The sequence below is a fragment of the Egretta garzetta genome, unplaced genomic scaffold (assembly GCF_000687185.1).
Source record: "Egretta garzetta isolate BGI_Z169 unplaced genomic scaffold, ASM68718v1 scaffold74, whole genome shotgun sequence".
NCBI classification, from domain to species: Eukaryota; Metazoa; Chordata; class Aves; order Pelecaniformes; family Ardeidae; genus Egretta; species Egretta garzetta.
In genome coordinates, this window is record NW_009259427.1 from 1919133 (window position 1) to 1934942 (window position 15810).

The window sequence follows — 15810 nt, forward strand, 5'->3', positions numbered from 1 at the left end:
CCCAACTCTCTCAGCCTGTCCTCATAGGAGAGGTGCTCCAGCCCTCGGATCATTTTTGTAGCCCTCCTCTGGACCCGCTCCAACAGTTCCATGTCCTTCTTGTGCTGAGGGCTCCAGAGCTGGACGCAGTACTCCAGGTGAGGCCTCACCAGAGCAGAGTAGAGGGGCAGAATCACCTCCCTCAACCTGCTGGCCACGCTTCTTTTGATGCAGCCCAGGCCTCCTGGGCTCCCAGCGCACATTGCTGGCTCATGTCCAGCTTTTCATCCATCAGTACCCCCAAGTCCCTCTTGGCAGGGCTGCTCTCGATCCTTTCTTCCCCCAGCCTGTACTGATACCGAGGGTTACCCCGACCCAGGTGCAGGACCTTGCACTTGGCCTTGTTCAACATCATGAGGTTCACACAGGCCCACCTCTCAGCTTGTCCGGGTCTCTTTGGATGACATCCCGTCCTTCTGGTGTGTCAACTGTACCACTCAGCTCGGTGCCATCTGCTATGATAGGGAATAGTGACGAGTAATGACTGTGCCAATGGACACCAGCATTACAGTCATCATAGATAACCGGGGGCGCTACCACGGTTGTATCACAGCTTTTTCCTCCCCTCCAAACTTAAATTGTCAAAATCAATGCCTACTTAAAGAAATAATAACCAGTGACAATTTTTTGTTAATGTCAGATATAAAATCAAATTAATTCCAGTAAACCACTCCTGAACTGAGAGTCTGAAAACGGGTGCATGAGAAATACAACACACTTTTTAAACAAGCCCTCGCCTGGAGCCCTTTACTCTCACACAGTAAGTGTTTATGAGAGCTTTTATGGGAGCTTTTGTAGGGCTCATCCATATCATAACGGATACCGAGATTGCTGTCGGAGCAAGTTCACTAATAACACACATGGCAACTGGCTGTAGGCCAAAAGACCACAGTGGAAAAATCACACAGACCACAAAACAGCCGAGATACGAACAAAATAAAAGTTTCCTCTGGGTATAGCAGAAGTTCAGCTGCAAAGAAAAGATGATTGGAGTCCTAAGGCAATTATTTTGTTACCTAGAAGTGGCCGTGAAAGTCAGACATTTTGCCTCAAGACCCAAGCAAAAGCAGCGTTTAGATGGCTGCGTGTAGGTATGTAGCAACAAGTTTTGGATGCGAGCTCTTTTCTAATACACATAGCTTGGGGAGAACGAACATATTTTGGGTATATCACTACCTCTTTGATGGCCTCCTAATGAAAAATTAGACCTAACTTTAAATAACCTTACGTTTTTATGTTAAAGATACCCATGAAACATTGGTGGGGTAATAAAAAGGAGAGGAAAAAAGCCAAACTTCTCTAATGGAAAAGTTGTAAAAGACCATATCTGTAAAGCAACTGATTCTGCACAAAATGGAAACAATTACTGCAATTTCTCCCCTGATTTGAATCTGCTTAAAGGTAGTTCTTTCAGGCAGATGGCAAAGAAATAATACTGAATGTACAACATGGCCACTTTCTAACTTATCTCCTGAAACACCTTGGCAGCCTCAAAAATTGGCACATCCCGTGACTTCAGCTCAGGGACTGATCCTCCCTGAGAATGTCCATCTTATATCATCATCCTCATGAAAGAGCCAGAGCCAACAAACCAACCTGTCTGCACTGGTGGGGAATAACCTCTCTATTCCACATGTCTGGGGGGAAGGGCAGGGTGGGAAAGATGACTCTGGGATACTGAAGCTGGGGACACATAAAAACCCCCTCTTTTAGTTATTTTCTCAGGTCAAATTGAAAGGGTTGCCAAATTGCTTGGACACCAACTTGCATTTACCAAAGCAAAATACTGATTCATTACCCTCACTGGAACGTACTGCTGGTTACTACTATTTGCCAATTATCTGCTCCCACCTTTCCATTACTGAGATAGCAATGCCTGTACCACAAAGGGGTTTGAGTGTGTGACAAAGAGTTTTGGCAACTGAAAAACAGCGCTGCACAATTTACAAAACCAGAAGGTTATTTCAAGACAAAATTGCCATGAAACAGCGTCATTTAAATAATGAATGGCTATGCTCGCTTGCTTGATTTCTTTCTCCTAAAATAATTTTTCTTGCTTTCTGTCAGTTGGCAACAAATACATCTTAACATTTGCATTTCGAGCAAGAAGAGAAATCCAGACAGTTGCTCCAAAAGGACTGGAAAATGTGCTGTAAACTCCGCTATGTACGAACCTACCAAAGCTCATCCAAACTTCGCCAGACAGGGTACGTATTAGCAGTTTGTTGGAAGTTCAAGAGGAACCCCAACTTTGCTTAGAGGATTTGGAAACTGCTCTTCCCTCCCATTTGGAAACGCTCTCCAGCCAAGCCCCAGCCTGCAACATCCATCCAAACACTCAGATCAAAGTAGAGCTCCTTGTTCTGCTCACTCTCCATAACCCACAGCAAGAGACACGAAATGTCCTTTGCATAATTTATGACCAAAGTGGCCCAAACAGGGCCTAAGTTTGTTTGGTTTGTGAGTTTTGGGAGTTTTTGAGGGGGAGGACTGGGGCGTGGTGGTGTTTGGGTTTGTTTTTTTTTTAATCACCAGCAGTCGCTATGGAAATCGCAGGTGATGTATTCAAGCCAAAAATGTCCACCCAGACATCATCAAATAGCTCCAACTCTCATTATTATTCAGTGTAATTAGGAAAACTAAGAACTGGCTCCATTGCTACCAGATTTTATGTTTGCAAAGACTTAATAACTGCCTGGGACTTAAGCAAAAGGGGAGACATGTGGCAAGAAACCCTATTTCAATTGCTTATACCATTACAGGGAGTGGGTAAATTTTCAGCAACAGATGTTAGCCCTGTTAGCAAGAAGACAAAACTAGTGCATATGTTTGGGCAGAAGGAAAAATAAAAATTTAAAAAAAAAGCAGGTTTTGTACAAATATTTGGCTATGAGATGCTTATGAAGCCAACTGGTCAAGCATTTTGTCTGATAATTTATCCTGAGTTTGCTGCCTCATGGGCTCAAACCATCTAATTTAGAAACCATCTCACTTGATTTCCTTGTGTACCATGGGCATTTGTCAGAGAGGTCCCACGTTGAAAGGCCGCAGCTATGGTGGGCTCTGCTTCCTTCCCAAATGGAAAGGAGCACAGAGCAACGCTCCCGAATCATAAAATCTACCCCAAAGGCTGCTTCACCACCCTGCCGCTGCTGTAAGCAAGCTGAAATGAAAAGATAGCAAACAGACAGTGCTGCTCAGGAGTACTCTTGGATTTTTATAATGTAAGATAATAGATGATGTAATCTAAGATAATAGATGATGTTAAACATGGTTGCTCTGCTGACTTGCTACCACACCATTAGAGATCACCACATAATAGACGGTGTATGCTGGCACTTAAATAATGGTATGCGATTAATAATAAATGTAAGCACAGGGTAAGAAATCAGATTGGCAAAGCGGACATGTGAATTCTGCAACTTCAAATATACACAAATACACGTGTACACACGTATATACAGAGAGACAATACAGATCTTCACACACACTTCCACCGCTGAATCTCAGCCTACATGCTGCCGTGTTTAGGTGGGATGCTTTTAAAAACTGTGTCATTTTTCTCTTTGTCTCTAAGACAGTAACCTTGTGAAAAGAGAAAATATTCAAAGGGTTATTTTTTTGTTTTGTTTTGTTTTTCTGAACATTCAGCGATCCCTCAGTGAATTATTTTCACTGCGTTCAAAGAGGCCAGATAAATCCACCATGGGCTAACTCCTAAGATCCTCCCACCCACAAATAAATCCTAACTGTTGCCCACTTCCAAGCACAAAAGAATACTAAACAGCAAAACCACAGCCTTTCGGGTTATGCTGAAATGAACAAAGATGTAACCTTCAAAATTATTTTAGCACACGGGGAACGCTGGAACCCTAGAAGACAGACGCAAGGTACAGACACCTGCTGAAAAATATTTCATTGAGAAGTTCTACAGAAGATTAGCAAAAACAGAACTGCGAAATCCAGATGTAAGAAAACAGAGATTCCTTAGCTGTAGTTTTTAAACTGGCACAATACTGTTATTATGTATCAATATATATGAAGACCAGTGAACGTGTACAGGCAGAGGACAGACGAGATGACTTCCAGAGATCCTCTTCTTTCAAACTGAAATTATTCTATGAAAAGGAAGCAAGTACATTACAGGATGAAGTGAGGGTGGTAAATCCCTGCAGAGAAAACATCCTCTTAGGTACTTGAATAATTTATAGCAGTATGATGCAATGGTCACTCCAGGAAAAATTCTGCTGTACGCAAAGATTCTACACATTCAGAAGTTTTAATCATTTTATATATTAAGCTCATTTTTCTGCATTAAGGCAACCTTTCCAAATTAAAAATGTTTGCACAGGATCATATCAAATGGATGATTTTAACGGGCTTCAAACACAATGCCAGGCAGAGACTCGACTTACAGAGCTTTGAGGGATGGAAGTGAATTCAGAGGTAGCTGTTTATTTCTCCCTTATATTCCACTTTATTCCAAAATATAACACTAATTCTAAGGGATTATAAATGCAAAAAATGTAACAGTAATGCCTGTTTTTTGGGTCTCTAATAACAGTGTCAGAAAAAGGTGAAGAAATTAAAGCACAAATCTGTCTGCAGCTTCACACAATTGCTCTTTGCATTTATGTCCGTAAAGATGCACTAATTCAGAATGGCTTTGAGGTACATTTTTTCACCCAAACTAAAAGAAATACCAAGACAAGCCGGCAAGATGCAAAACAATCCTCCCTGAGCTCTGATCCTACATCAAGACACAAAGACAACATCCCTAAACAACAGTCATTAAAGAAAACAGGCAGAGAGCAGCCCCGTCGTTAAAACTTGGGGACCAAAGCCATCATCACACATAGGTCCAGTGCCCAGGAGATTGCAAAGGTCATATAAAAACTCCCACAACTGAGTGTACCCAACACCTCAAACTTACCCAAAGCAAGCAGGACATAAACCAAACCTAGGTAACAGATCCTGCTGTAGGGTACAAAATGTGGCGTATCTTTGTGTATGTGCATATTTAAACATGCACACCCCATAAATCCTAGGCAAAAAATCCTGCTGATTTTTGTCATGTGCTCTGCAACTGTTGCTCACTTTCACAACATCCATTTCTTCATGCCTTCTTGCCTTTTTTCTACCCCTGTGAAATAAACTCACAAACACCAGCAGCACAGATTATAAACCAGTTTTTACCTTGTTAACAAGAAATGCTGATAGGAGCTCAGCCTGAAACCCAGGTGTCCCTGTTTGAGATGTTCTGCATCAGATGCTCCTCAGCTGTTTTCAGCACCTCCTGTATCAGCTATCAGGGCCCAATTTAGCTTGCAGAAACGGCTGCAGACTCCAGAACCAAACAGAGGTGGCTCCGGTACAGCCTGGCAAAACCTGGCAGTGAGATTTCAGCAATCACGTTCCCATCTTAAAATACTAATCTCTGCTATGTTTTACTATTTACGAGGATACTACTAAGGTTGACTACTTGGTAAAGCAAACCTGGTGCCTTCAGCCAACCTCAGTTAGGAGTTTATCGAGATCTCTAACCAAGCGATAAATCCTTGGATTATTCTCTTGCACACACCGCACACCTGAGTATAAGGATGGCTTCAAATTCAGCAACAGAAAGACTCATCTCTTATGCACCACACTCCGCTAAAAGTCACATCATCTTTTTTCTTTCAGGTTCATGAAAACTCTGGTCCCACCGGCTTCAGAAGGACAACGTACGCACAGACATTAAATGTGCCCTTCAATACCCTGCGAGGCTACAGCCAGTGATCAGGACCTTGCAGCGTTGTAGCTCTTCCTGAGGCAATATTTTTTTTTTTTTTCCTATTTTGTTACCTTGAGAGTCAATCAGTGAATGTAGCGATTTTCCTCTCAGGATCTGGACTTATTTTTAAAACATGATTAATGGGATATAATGTGGTACTGGCTCTTACACTTGACAGAAAATAAAAATTCAACTGAACATGCTCTACTTTAAAAAATGCATAAGGGTAACTGGAGCAAAAACAAAGCAGTAATGTTCTACAATGTCATCTCAGGTCTGCTCTGAGAAAGCATTAGCAAACTAAGATATATTTAGTAAAAATTAAGGTGGCATTATATGTCGAATTTATTCAAAATCTCACAGGAAAGGAATTAGGATCTGAAAAAGAAAGACATTTACGTTCATCCCTGCTTTTGTGCTTCCTGAAATGTTAGCAACCATGGCTACCAGACGTCAGTAGGCTCTCATTTTCATCACCAAGAAATACCAAGATGTAATATACTCTCATCAAACTTGTTCTGAGTTGTGGGTTTTTTTTGTTTTTTTTTAAATAAGCTTCACATACCTCAGTATCAGCTGTAACAACAGAAAGGTGCTCCCACAAATCCTACCCGTTTTGCCTAAGAACTAGCGAAATCATTGCTTCTGAACCCTCGGGGTTATTAAAATTAAGAGTTATGGTGGTAAAAATTAGGCAGCATCACTCTTAAACAACCTTAAGACACCTTAAGACACTTAAGGAACATCCGGGCCAACGCAATCTATGAAAAGAACGATGAAGCCCCTTCTCCTCAGTGCCCGTTTGGCTTGGAAAGAGGAAAATTAATAAACAAACAAATGTAGCCCCCGCCAGATTGAAACAGTGGCTGTAAATGCTGGGAGGTGAACTTCGATCACCTTCAAGCACGTCTTGCTTGTCCCAGTTCAGGCCAGAGCAGTATTTGTGGGATAACGGGCCGTCTGTCTCCCTTCTCCCTGAATAAGTGTCTGCAGCAGCTTAATTATCAAGTGACAAATAAACATATTCAGCTTGGTGCATACATTCAATTACAGATAATGAGCTCTAGACAAAAGCTATTGAACTAAAACTGATACTTTACGAGCCGGTACACAACAAGCAATGATTAAATGATACAGACTAGGGACAAGAAAAGAAATTTTTATTCTTCCCTTGAAAAGCATGCAAAGCAAGGAGATTTTCTGGGGAAAATCTGACAGAGAGAGAATTGTCAATACCTATTATTTTCTCTGGTCTCATCCGTTTTTCATAATATTCCAGTGAAAGTTCAAGTGGCACTCAAATTTTCCACTCTTAGTGTTGTTGTTTCAGTGAGATGTTTACAAATAAAAGCTTACAGTGTTTGCTAAAAGTTGAACCGCAAGGATGCACTGTAATTTGCTACACACTTGCAAATAAAAGCGAAGACAAAGTGAAGCCTGAAGGCACATTTCGGTAACTGCAGTAATTTTAAAAGTCTGTAGTGATAAACCAAATACATTCCAAATATTAGAAAGTCAGGAAATTCAGACTTAGACTTTACCTTAAAGGAAAGGGAAATATCAAAACTACAGAGAGGGAGAAACGAAGTCGGTGGAAAACTCTGAGACCTGTCCAATACATTGGGCATGGCCTGGAGCTGCACAGATTAAGCTCGTCCAGCTTCAAGAGAATTTACAAATAGCACATGTAGTGCTTTGAACACATCATGGCTATGAACATGTTTTGCTTTCTAAGGTTTATGGCATAAGGGAGTGTTTTTTACATTACTCTTTTTCCTTATAAACTGAGTTTTCATTTGCAACGGTATAAGGATTTGAGGGTTCCTTGTGCAAACCTTATCAGAAATACAGTTTCTTTATCTCTTCAAAAACCACTGTTGCAGTGTTCCATGTGAAAGGTTTGCTATAATCCTTCATCCTGGATTTAGCTTATTCAGATTCTAAATATAAAATAATCTGGCAATGTTAACAATTGCTTCTTCTCGGTACTGGTCCAGCTGTTGCAAGTTCATCATAATTTTTCATTTTGGTCAAGTCGGTTCAGACCGCACTCTCCTGATAGCACAAAATTAAAATCTCGAGTGCTGCCTCCTACTTCCAGCACAGCGAAACCAGGAGCACAGACAAGCAGAATGATTACAGATCACAGAGGGCTTTTGCAAGAGGTATTTCACTTTGTTACCTATTGCTAAAGGAAAATTGATTTCTTTAACCACAACCTGTGGCTGGCTTTCAAAAGACCGCAGCTATGACCTACGAGCATCCCAGTCAGCCCCCTGGTTACCCGGGGGATGGAGCGGGCAGCACTGAACAGTGGATAGGATTCAGCTTTCAAAGTCTACCTCTTCCAAGTTAACAGGACGTGGACAGCTTGCTACAGCTACAAGTGACAAGCTTCAAGCTTTCCTCCCTTTCAGGGCAAGTGTAAATAAATGCGATCCCACCAACAGCCAAGGGAAGTTCACCTAATATGACATAACATTTTCCAGTAATCCTGGAGCATGTTACCCTGACAAAAACCAGGTGTGCTCTCATAAATTTAACCCAGCTGTCAGATGGTCACTTCAAAAATACTGCTCCTTGAAAACAACTGCTTCAGTAATCAATCCTCAATACAGTCCATCCCCAACTTTGCTGCACCTCCTCTTGGAGCCACCACACTCTGCTCTCAGGAGGTCAAGGCCAGATGACTTTCTTCCCCATCCTTCCCATTACAGCTGATGACTCTGGAGTGGTATGCGGATCTATTTAACCCTTCTTATGTTACGGCAGACTGCAACTGGCAACCGACTGCCGTCATCCAGGTCTTATTCTATGGATGAAGAACTTTTTCTTGGACGATGCAGTCTGGATGGTTGCACGTAGTGAGAAAAACTGGGCTAGAGAGCAAAATCATATCACGAGGAAGTAGAGTTTTGTGTGAAAACAAGTTGAATATGCTTCATGGTAACATAGTAGCCATTGGTTACTGTGTACAAAACCACCGTGACTTTCTAACGAGGCAGGAACCAAGGAAGCTTTTGCAAAGAAGAGCTTTGGATTTATTTTCTCAGGTTTTTTGTAGCATACGACTGGACTTGTCTCTTCGGATATCTGCTTCTTTCTCAGCTGTATCAATTCCTTGCTAGTGCTCCAATCTTGGCAGTAGAAGCATTGGATGTTTATTACTTTATGCCTGCTATGTACTGGATGGCCTTCCAAGAGCTGAAATGCTGAAATTCAGGTGATGCAGCTGGCCTCATACAGGCTGCCATTAAACTCAGCAAACAGTGGTTAGCAGAGAACAGTTAATCCAAAAGCCCTTGAAAAGGGTCAGAGATTGGTATTTGGGAGGGTGGAGATCAAGGTATAGGAACCTCTGAGGAGACTTTTAACACCTTGCTAGACAAGCGACATCTGACCTGGTCTACTGTTGGACACAGACCTTTGAAGGGGAGATGGGACTAGATGACCATCATATGTCAACCAGAATGTCTACAACTCTATGGAAGTTTAAATTATATTATATGAACACACAAACATTTTCATGAATATCCAAAAACAATATAAAAAACCCATTATCCACAGAAAATACTTCTTCCAGCCTTACACAAAAGGCTGCTTTAAATAGAGAAACATGCAATATGGAAGTTCAGGAGAACAATGCAATTGGTAAAACCACAGAGGACATTAACCAGGCAAGTCCTCTGGCCCAAAATACTCTTTTTTTCCTATGTTCCTGCCTAAATCTTACCTGAAGGCTTCATTTAAATTCATCCTTTTGGTCAGCCACGTTTAAACCTGCATTACAGACTGAGCTAATAGTGATTTCTCCACCTCTCTACAGTATACTTCTGAAAATTATTTTCTACTTATGACCCTCCTGTTAGCATACTCCCAAAGGAAAAAAAAAACCAAACCCAAAACCCCACAAACTTGCTACTCTAAATAGTGTGCAAGCACACAAAACAAAAATCAATATCCAATAGAGTCATGGTTCCACTATAGTTGACATATTATTTTAAATAAACTATTATTATGACATAATTCTAAGAACACTTGTGCCTTCAACAATCTCTGTTCCCAACAAGGTTGCACAGCATTTTCTTTCCTCAGTTCTTTCATGTAACCTAAATAAGACAGAAAAGCAATATATCTGCTCGATGAAAGTACAGGGTAAATTCCATTTATTCCCCCAAAAGCAAGACACAGATGAGCACATGAAAGCTCTGAAGTATTAATGCATTTCCTGGGGCAAGCAGAGATGGGCAGAGATTGCAAAGATGCTTGTTAAAATTATTTTTCTTGAGCTAAAATCCAGTCATCACCAATGAACCAAGTCACAAGAATGCTGAAAACTCTTCCCCTACTCCCCCTAATTATCTCCACTTCATTCTATTTATAAACCGTTTTTATTTATGCATTGCTTTTGATATATAGAAGAAGTGGAAATCGAAGAAGCCAGAGATGGTAGGAACTATGGCAAACCAAGGTGACACCTATTCTGGTATGAATAATATGCGACGACGAACAGAGACAATGAGCGCCAAATTATTGTATCTTTGTCAAGAACTGTATTTGCAGCTCCTGGTAACTGTCATATTTACAGGATACAATCTTAGAAAGAATTTGGGGTCATTATTGTAAAGAATGGGAGAAAAATCACATGCAGTGTATTTGACTAAAATTCCAAGCAGAAGATTACCATTTAACTAAAAACAACATCCCAGAATAAATCTACCGGAACATGATGATGTCTGATGTAAGCACTGACTATGAAGCAAATTTATAAATGAGCTTCAAAACCTCTGAAGCTCTTATGGAACCAAAAGCAAAACAGAAACACAAAAGCTGAGGGATGAGGCACACAAACTGAAGTGAGGTGCAAGCAAATGAGGTTTGGTATAAGATTTGCCTGGAGTCACAGTCAGTTCTACAAGGTTTTAGGGAAGGGAAAGAACCCTTTTAGTCCCAAGTTAAGAAAAATAGTCCTGATGAGGAATCTATGTGAACTTAAATGTGAGCCAAACAGAGGTACGATAGATGTTAGAGGCCACGTAAGAGGAAGAAAGGTGGCAATGAGCTGAAAAGCCCAAAAAATGAGACTGGGGATGACAGCAAGGCAGAGGATGTATGGATCAATTTGAGAAGTGAGAGCTGCACAGACCTTTGAAAGTGAAGCCAAAGCTCTTGATATCTAATCGGGAGATGAACTAGGATCCATGTGTGAAGTGTTTGACATGGTCAAATACATGAGGGAGGAAGTTTGCTTAAGTTATTTCAGTTCCTGTGACATCAGAAGGGGACAAAGTGTGTCAAGGGAGCCAATAAATAGCATTTATGAGCAGCTGAGGGACCCTACCATGAATCTCTCCAACAACGTGAATTCTCTGATGTGTTTGGCATCCTGTACTGTCCGCAGTGCCTGGGCAATACACTGAATTCAGCTCATTGTAATGAGCCAACACTGAATAAATACACGTGAGATACATTCCTGTATCTGTGTAAACATATCTGAGAACGGTCAAGATCTTCAGTACCTTGTTGTAGTGGAGTTACAGCCCTTCAGAATGGGGAATGAAAGCTCTTCAACAGCCCCTGGGTGAAGTAATACTCAACGGTAACTTTACACAAAGGCCAAAAGCAAAATGCATGTGTGGAACAAGTTAATGTTCCTCCCCTTGAACTGGATTTGGGGGATGCTGTCACTGCTCCATGGAAGAAGTGTGTCCTGTACTGCTCGTGCTTATAAAGAGAGTAATTCAGACTGACCGGCTACTGCACCTGCAGCTTCTGTCATCAGTATACAATAACATCACATTCTTAAATAAGGAAGCTTAAATACGGAACCTTAAATAAATATTCTCTCTTTTCTGTAAGAGTTACATGACTCAAAGACAGATATAGCAAGTAAAATAAAACTGCACCCTTGCCATATTAAAATAATTTATTTTACCTGGTTCCTTATTTTAAATATGTGCATTTAATTTTAAAAGAAGTCCACATAAATGAAAAAACAAGACACAAAGACGATGTCAGTCCTGCTGTTTGATATAGTACTAGAAGGCTACTATATCTGGATCCACAAAGAGAAATAGATGTTGCAATATTCCCTCTCATCATTGAATTTCAGTTTAGCTGAAGCCACACACCTGAGTTGGGAAGCGTGAAGGACACCTGGGCAGATGACTTGCTGTCGCAATGGACTCCACAGACCCAGGCAAGCTTTGGAGGAGACATCAAGCTCAGCTGGGAGGAAACACCGAGGTAACAGGTATGTCTTTAAATCTTGCCCCTCGCTGAGACCAAAATCCTTTTAGACAGCAGGGAGGCACTTTTATTTCCCTGAAAAACAGAATCCTAATTTGTCTCTGAGTGAAATGCAAGCGTCAGCCTTCCTAAAGAAACAGTCACAGCATGAAGAACTGGTTCTACCTCGCCTCATCAAATTGGTTGGATACTCCCCAAATGGGGGAATCTGCCTCTCCCACCTTCTCCAGCATGAAAACTCTCAACTGGAGATCGTACACTTCTCCTGTTGCATCTGTTCCATGCTATTTGCTCAAGAAGTATCAATTACTCAAGCGAAAAAGGGAAAGATGGTGAAAATGGCTGTGATGCACTGTGAGGACAGCACAGGGTGGAGAGGACAGAAACACTGGATTTGCAGCCTGTCCTCCAAAGATGCTTAAATCTCTTTCCTCCCACATGAGTTGCCTGGAATTGTATTTCATCGACCCATTGAAACTGCTGAATACGGGCTAAGAGGGAACACAGCCACAAGCCACATCGCTGGCTCAGAAGGTGAACGTTGGTATTACCTTCCAGATGAGTCCCTCAGAGCCAGGTAGGATGAAAAGTCTCTACATTGTGGGTCATGATGGCAATTTTGCTTGCAGATGTATATGGCCAGTCTTCCAAAAATCATGCAACTAGTGTGGTTAACCACTTCCTATAACAAATCACTCCAAATCCTTCAGGATGTCCAATCTTCTCTTTATCACTTCTGCTAATAATAAGAAATTCTCTGCATACTTCACAAGTAGTTCGGCCACAAAAATATCCACTTAAATAATCAGCAGTGAGATCTCTCCACTGGTACACATGTATTATTCATTACTACGTAATCTCAACAGCTTGTTTAACATGCCAGGGGCTTCTCTAACTTCCCACAAAAAGGCTGACAGAGAACTTTTTTTCCCATTTTTAAGCACACACAAATTAAGTTTAGTCCATATGCGAAAGCTTTCCTGCTTCCTCTTCCCCCAGACACTAAGCACAACAAATCACAGGAAAATCCATCAGATAAAAGTTTGACTAAATGATTTCTCAATTCATCCCCAGACCAGAGTTTCAGTCTGTTGTTAGAAAAGAATAAACCTGACTGGTTTTGCACTCTTCCCTTTCCATGTGAACAAAAGACAAAACAAATAAAATAAAATTTTAACCTGCTGTTTGCACAGGAATTAGAAATCAATCATATATGACAACAAAACCTCTCATTTTCCTTCAAGAGGCAGAAACTGAAAATGGACAAAATCCTTATACAAGTATTTAGAACATGAGTGCCATGATAGAGGAAGGGCAACGGAGAGAGAAACAGATGAGAACGTGTTATTTGGGGCAATCAGCTGGGCACAGGTATATTTTTCTAGGACATGCCTTTAGGTGAAAATAAATCAGTATTAGCTGCAGTAGAGCTCACTCACCTAGCAGGCACCAGATGCCTTCTTTTTGCTGAACTCTGGAGCTCTCAAAAGTAGCTTTAGCCGCAGTAATGAGAGCCACCAACCCCAGAACAGTTTATTTCTACTGCACGTTCCTCCAATTGCTTCTTCTTAGGGTGAAACCCACCATATCAACTACACCAAACCAACCAACCAGCCCACCAGAGTTATCTTCCCCAAAGCACTGTAGTAACCGATTTGTGTTACTGCAGGTTAACCCAGGCTGGGAAAGCAAGACTCCTTTTGAGAATGAAAGACAGCCTTTTTTTCCTCTTCTCTCCTTATTTTCATCATGTCTTGGCTCTCCCCAGCTAGAAGCATGGGAGCGCGTGTCTTCAGCTTAATGCCCTTGCAATTCCAGTATGCCATGTTATTTTCCTAGGGATAATATGCTTTCTCTTTAGCCACTAAAGGATGAAGGATTCTGGGTTGCCCAAGAAAAAAATCTGTCCTTTCCCATCCCATTTCATCACTGTGCAGTAGCTCAAATAAAGGCCAAAACAGTATTTCCAAATAATTTTGCACACGTTGACAACCTGTTATATCCCAGTGTGGGATACCTGAGCTGTACACAAGTGTGCGAGGAATGACCCTGCACCTCCAAATCGCATTTAATGTACCGCTACACCAGCCAATAAGCGCATCACTCACAATCACATCTTAGAATTATATTGCAAAAACGCATGAATTTGATTCAATGGCACTTGAAACAGCTGAACAGGGGGCAAGGTACCAGTTGGGTGCAACCCATGAGAAGAAGCATGAAGCATCTTCTAAAAACTGTAAGTTGAGGTTCTACAGGCAGCTGGCTTTATGTTTTGGGCTTTTTCTTATCAAATTTTTTGTATTCAAAATAGCAATTTGTGATTAGCCATTAATAATGCAGGATGCCTTTGAAATAAGTTATTCTTTTCATTACACTATAAACAGTGACAAGAACAATTCTTTATGTTTTTATGCTAAACAGAATTATGGAAAAATTCTACTAACCTGAAGCATATCGAACTGTGTCTAACTAAATCACTGATTCCAGCAAAGAAGCGCTTCAATGACAGCTCAAAGTCATATGGCCAATCATGCAAGAAAATAAAATATCTCTAAAAATCAGAGCCTGGATTTATGGTCCTTCAATTAACAGCTGACCAAGTTCTTAAACAGGCATTAAGAAAATACTCTGATTTGCTGTTAAAACTGGTTCTAGTTTGTAAAGATCTCTTGTTGATTTTATGATGTCCTTACAGTATGAGACACATGGGTTGGAACATCTTTTTACCACATATGACAGTGCAGGTCAGCCCCCAGAGAAACATGTTGTGAAGATCACATCAGTAGCAGAAATAACTGGTCTATAACACACCTTGAGAACTGCCAAAAATGTATTTTTTTTTCTGAAGAAACAGAATTGTTTTAAGCATGACTTTTGATGTCGTACAGCACTACCCCATATGTCCAACCAAATGCCATTTTTAAACCCTGAGGATATATTTAGCTCAACATACATCATCCTACTGTCGTCATTTCATTGAACAAAGCAGAACACATGATCATACTAAATGATGCATCCTCAGCTCGTGTCAACGGCACAGCAGTGAAAGGACTGCAATACCAATGAAGTTTAAAATGTAGTCAAATAAGCTCAAGAAATAAGCAGAAGACGGCACGATAGATATCAATGGATTTGAATTATCAAGTCAAGAATAAAGAATGGAAACGTAAAATATGCTGACATACGAACTGTATCTGTTTCTGACTAATCTCTGCTCCCCTGCCATTCACATAAGGCACCATCTGATCTTTCAAGTTTTTGCATGCATGATGAGCTCTTGGCGACAGCCTGGGCTGGTGCAGCCAAATCTTTGCGATTCCACCTGGGCAGGACAGAATGCAAGTTATCACTTCCGACTGGCACCATTTCCTATGCCCAGAGTGACCCTGCATGACAGCTATATGCCTCATTACACCAGCCAAGAAATTAACGTACATCACCAGCCCAGTACAGCTTATTGCCATCTCAGTAGAAGCTTGAAATCAGTTACCGGAATTCAAAACAACTGATGAGGTTTTTGGAGTTTGTTTTTTTTAAGGGCGACATTTAGCAAAGAATAAAATGTAACTGTTTTGGCTAATGACTGCAGATAGCTTTGGTTATTCTGTACTTGATGTCCAGCCCAGCAAACCATTTGTTCATCTCACCTTCCTGCTAATAAACTATCTTTCTGATGCTGTGCTCTTTGAAGCATGGTCAATCATCCTGTACGGGTTTGTAAAGGATGAAGCCCCCTTTCCCAATGA